Here is a 6315-nt window from a genome sequence, read left to right as displayed (position 1 = left end):
TGAGCTGATTGTGAAACCTGACACAAGTTCAGAAAAATCCTGCATAAGCAGTCAGACACACCCAGTGAATAAGCTCAGGTGTTTTACTGGAAAAGAACCTAGCCCTACTCTCTTCATTCCCAAACTTCCTCTTTTCCCCCCATATCAAAAAAAATGAAGAAAATAAAACTCCAGGAAACAGAGCTAAAGAGGAGAAGTTATATCTATCCATTGAGAATGATTTATCTAAAAATGAAATTCCTTCTGAAACCTGGGGCCAGAGGAGTAAGTGAGGAGGATTGTGAATCAGGTTACTCATTCCCCTACACCCCAATAGACAATGTCACTAGGAGGACTGGGATGATAGAGGGGAAATCCCAGATTTCAAGTGGAGACTTTATATTACTTAATAGGAATTTATTCTAATATCACTTCCTGCCCACCCCCTCAGACCTCACTGGCAAACCTGCACTCTGAGCCAATTACACCAAGAAAAAAAGATAAGTTTTTTGCCTCACAACCAATAGTAATCAATTAATAAATAATTTTGCACCTGTTTATATACAAGTTATGCTAGAAGTTAATGCAAAGATAAAAATTATAAATGATCACTCTTTAAAGAATTCACATCTTACTGAGGGATAGAACATATAAACAGATAAATATGAGAGCATTTGAGAGAGTATCACTAATAATTAGGTAGAATCAAGGAAACAAAAGATACGAAATTGTGAAAATCATTTTGAAAAGTAAAATGTCATATTCAAATGACATGTTGTCATAATCATGTAATACCCAGAAACACTTTCCAATTCACTGAATTGCTCTCCCAGACAAGACAAATCCAGGTTCAAAGTACTCTGGACCACTTTCATTTAAAAATCATCATTCATGGGGCAGCTAGGTGATGCAGTGGATAGAGCACCAGCCCTAGAGTCAATAGGACCTGAGTTCAAATTCAACCTCAGACACTTAATGATTATCTAGCTGTGTGATCTTGGGCAAATCACTTAACCCTATTGCCTTGCAAAAAGTAAAAGAAAAATCATAGTTCATGAGTCCCATCCATCCCAGGTTTTCAGCTTTAATAGAGTAAAAATAGAATGGTGAAGAATCCACACCACATGAAAGAATATTCTGTATAACTAATAATAAGTGAAATGTACAGAAAAGTAACCCTGAGATTTCATCTCACACCTTGAAAATTAGTAAATATGACCAAAAATAACAATATAATGATAATATATGACAATAGAGGGTCTACCTGCCAAAAGTCAATGGTGAAGGGGGATTATAGTTATACAAATATATTGTCGGTGAGACTAAGAAATGTTAATTGCCTATCTATTGGAAGATAGCTAAACAAATTGTGGTACATGGATGTAATAGAATATAGCTACACTATTTAGGTGAGGAATAAAGAAAAGCCTAGAAAGATTTACATGAACTAACTTAGACCAGAGCAAAGAAAGAATATACATAGTAATTTCCACAAAGTAAATGGAATACCATTATGTATCACCTCAGTCTCTGAAGAATGGAAAAAGATTAGAATAATAGATTAGCTCAATTCCAGTTCCAAATCCAAAATCCCCTATTAACTCAAATGCCAGACACCCTGGGATCTTAAGGCTCCCTTTACTAACAAATTGAGCGTACTACCCCACCTGCACTTCTAGCTCCAAGATAGCCATGACTTAACCTCCTGGGTCCCATTAGGCTTTCCTCTGACATTTAATCTGTAACTGAGGATAGACAACACAAAGCAGAAACAGTTCCGCTGCCAACCCAATCCCCACCCCTGGGTCCCCACCCAAGCCCACTTCTCAGAATCAGAGCAAAGGAGAGGGAACAGGGAAAGAAGTCCTTCTCCTCATGACACCCATCTCATCATCACCCTCTGGATGTAGCAGATAAGGGTTGCCAGAAAAGACATAAGGAAATAGTCAACACTACAGACTGTCGATTAAAGGAGGTTACCCTCACCCATGTGGTAGGGACACAGAAGGCACCTTGTCAGGCAAACTGGATGTGTTCAAAAGATTCCTCAAGGATGTCTCCAATTTAGAAGATGCCCAGAGAATCCTGGGTTACAAAGGAAATAATTCATACTATCAAGGACATCAAATTCTTTGTGTGTCAGTGTATCCTGTCTTCCTTTGCCCAGCTTAGAAACATATGAAGTCAAACTCCTCCTTCAATGTTTGTATATAGTTCTAATTATACAACTCAGTTACAGAGCTAACAAGTTCCCTCTCTTTTTTCCCATTTTCTCTTAATATATCATTTCTTCCCTTCTCTTTTTTTCTTCCTTGTAATTTCAAAATATTAAAAAGTTGCAGGACATAATATATATATATATATATATATAATATATATATATATATAGACCCAAAGTTATAGGCTATAAAATAAATACACATAGATAATCAGTATTTCAATAAAATTTTGTTTTAAATGTTTTTATATACAACAAAACCCAACAGGAAGAGATAGAAAGAGAAATTCCATTTAAAATAACAACAAACAATATAAAATACTAGAGGGTCTACCTGCCAAATGAAACCCAGTGACTATATGAACACAATTGCAGAACACTTTTCACACAAATAAAAACAGATTTAAACAACTAGAGAAATAGTAATTGTTCAGGAATAATCTTAACCAATAAAATTAAAATAACAATTCTACTTAATTTATTTATTCAGTGCCATACTAATCAAAGCACCTGAGAATTATGTTATATAGCTTTAAAAAGATAGCAAAAATCAACTGGAAGAATAAAAGGTCAAGAATATCAAGGGAATCAATGAAAAATGTAAAGAAAGGTGGCCTGGTAGTATCAGATTTCAAACTATAATTTAAAGTAGTAATCATCAAATCTATCTGGTTCTGAATAAGAAATGGAGTGTTGTATCAGTGGAATAAATGGAGTACACAATCCACAATAGTAAATAACCATAGTAACCTAGTGATACCCAAATCTAATGAAACCCAAAGACCCAAGTTTTTGGCATGAGAACTCACCATTTAACAAGAATTGCTGTGGAAACTGGAAACAGTTTGATAGGAACTAGGCAAAAGTATATAAGGGAAGCATGGGAAATTTTCATATCTATGAATAAGAAAAGAGATTATGCTCAAACAAGAAAAAAGAGGATCATGGGAAATAAAATGGAATTTTTAGATTATATGAAATTTAAAAGCTTTCACATAAATAAAACCAATGCAGCAAAATTAGAAGGAAAAATGGAAATGGGGAGGAGAAATTGGACAGCAAGGAGTTTAGGGGGTTGGGAGGGAGAAAGAATTTGTAACTCAAAATTTTAAAAATGAGTGTTAAAAAAACATATAATTGGTAAATATTTAACAAAATAAATTAAAATATATTGGAAAAAATCAATTGAGGAGCTTTCCTTTATCCCAGTGGTATTTTTAGCCTTTTCCTTTCACAATGAACACCAAAATTTTCCTCTCATGATCAGTTAAACTCTATTTTTTTTTTTAGGATTTTGCAAGGCAAATGGGGTTAAGTGGCTTGCCCAAGGCCACACAGCCAGGTAATTATTAAGTGACTGAGGTCACATTTGAACTCAGGTACTCCTGACTCCAGGGCTGGTGCTCTATCCACTGTGCCACCTAGCTGCCCCCAAGCTCTATTTTTTTAATCAAATGAAGAAAAAGAGTGGAATTTTCTTTAATATTCCTTAAATGCATGAATGTCCTCTTTGATAGAAGATAGCTAGTTGAGACTTTTTCCTTGACTCTTAGTCTGACAGTTTTACTATAGTATCTCAGGGAATTTCTTCCTATGGAAGCAAATGAGAATTTTTTTGAAAAAACAACCAACTTTTTTAGCAACCATTAGCCATGAATCAGCAAAAGTCCTTCCTGAAGAAGGAAATAAAATTGTCCTTACTTTTTGTTTGCCTTGAGGAGAGGATTGTCTATTCCTTTCACCATCTTCTAGAATAGTTTCATCTCAGTTTGACAGTTCTTTGCTTTAAATAACAAGTACTTTAGGAAAAAGTAGGATAGAGCCAATAGCACCATATATATATGTATGTATGTATGTGTGTGTGTGTATGTATGCTTGATACTCTGACAGAGAGCTTACTTGAGTACAGAAAGTATTTTCAATGCCTATTTGTCTCTGTATGACTAAGATATTCAACATGAAGAAAACTCTCAAAAAATTTTTTCCAAAGTTCCTCTCATTGTTCAACTCCAAAATTCTTTCCACTTTCCCATGAAAATTATAATAATAATATTTGTCCTTCATTTTTGAAGAAGACCATAACATCAAGAAGGTGATCCCATGACAGGCATGTGAATTGGATTTGAGTGGGGGAGGGGGAGGTTGTACTAAGTCATCAGCCTCACTTTCTCCTCCAGAGTTATCTGGGTCCAGTGGCCAGATATGAATCAGGATTGCTGGCAATGGCCCTAAATGCAAGTCAATCAGGGTTAAGTGACTTGTCCAAGGTCATACAGCTAGTAAAGTGTCTGAGGCTGGATTTGAATTCCTATTCTCCTGACTCCAAGACCAGGGCTCTATCCACTGCCCCATCTGGGTAGAAAAAGGAGTTGAAAGGCACACAAACCTAATTCCAAGATAAAAGTTAGGCTTTACAGGTTGATAGGTACATAATTTCCATAAGGAACAAACCTTCATCAAATCCAACCTTCAAATTTTGTGGGTTAGAAAACAGAGGTCCAAGGAATTAAGTCATTTGCTCAAAATCAGGCAGGCAAATGATTGATCTGGGATTTAATCCCAGGTCCTCTGATTTAAAATCTCATACCTCTCTGCTGTGCTACATTCCCTTCCCCTTCCCTAGCCACATTTCTCAATATGTATATAAGGACAGCAAAGTGGTTTTAGTCTTCAGGTTCACTCTTACAATAACTACTTTCTAGGACCCCAGGTCTGGTTTACATGTCTTGGGTTCATTTTAGGAGGTAGCTCATAAATGACTTTCTTTGTGTCCCAATCCTAAATTTCCCTGGGAAGATTAGAACTGGTCTTGAGCCTGTATTTTGTATTAATTACGGGGTTAGAGTTAGATCTAGTCACATCATGGTTCTATTTTTTGCTACTCATCAACTCTAAACATGTATGTATGTAGATATGTAGATAGGTGTAGATGTGCATATAGACAAACATGCATGTGTGTTTGTGTGTGTGAATGCATGTGTCTGTATATATATATATATGTGTATATATATATATATATGCACATATACAGGTTTATGTATATATGTGTGTATGTGTATATCATGTGTCTAGATAATATACTGCCAAACTGGGTTGATATGTTGATTAGATATAGTAAAATTGCCTTTTTTCCTTGCCCATTATTATTATTATTATTGTTGTTGTTGTTGTTACAAGGATTAACTTAATGGGTAGGTAGAGGAAATGAAGGTGATATAAAAACAAATGATTAATCTTTTTTTAATTTAAAGGTCCTGAAGAGAAATTAGCAGAAGGAAAAAAATAATCTTAGTTCAATAATGACCCCAAAGTGAAAGTGAACCTAAAAAAGACAAGTCACACTAAAACATACACAATTTAAAGGAAATGGAAGACCTGGTATCAATAAAGATCTGGTATCTGTAATGAAAGAACTATCACTGCTAAAATGAAATAATTAAGCAGATAGTCGTTTTGTCCTTGTCTTGACTATTGACATGGTTATGGTTTCATCTGTCCAATTCATAACCTAAACTTCACTATACTTAGAAAGATGACAAAAGTGGAAAACTCAGTGATATCACATGGGAAATGGCATGATCTTTGAAGGGGAAGAGGTAAAAGAAACTCAATGCAACTAAAGATATAGCATTGCCCTTGCTACTGTGTATACCAGATTGCAACATATTATGTTGCAACACATGAGCAAAATATACATCAATACCACTCCCTTTTGGAGCAAAATGAATTGAGAATGCAAGCTGAGCATATGAATCTATGAAAGCACCATCCTACTGACATGGTTCAATACTACCTATTACAAAGATAGATTGAGAACAATGTCAAAAATGTGGAAATTTTGAATAAAGGAATAAAAGTAATAGGAAGTAAAAACTTTGATTGAATCAATCAGTACTAGGGGAAAAAAAAGACTTGGAGACATTACAAGTATGGCACAGATGTGGCAACAACTTCAATTCTCACCCTGAGTTAGAACTGGATCATTCATTTTACCTAGGCTCCTACTGGCAGTTTAGAGTGGTGTCCCTAGAGGAGTGAACCAGTCACAGGTAGCCACACTGCTTCAATTTATTCTCTCAGGGTCCTACAGGTAGTCTTAATGTGAAGAAGCTCTACTC

Source organism: Macrotis lagotis, chromosome 2, assembly GCF_037893015.1.
Source record: "Macrotis lagotis isolate mMagLag1 chromosome 2, bilby.v1.9.chrom.fasta, whole genome shotgun sequence".
Taxonomy (NCBI): Eukaryota; Metazoa; Chordata; class Mammalia; order Peramelemorphia; family Peramelidae; genus Macrotis; species Macrotis lagotis.
This window is presented reverse-complemented; position numbering follows the sequence as displayed.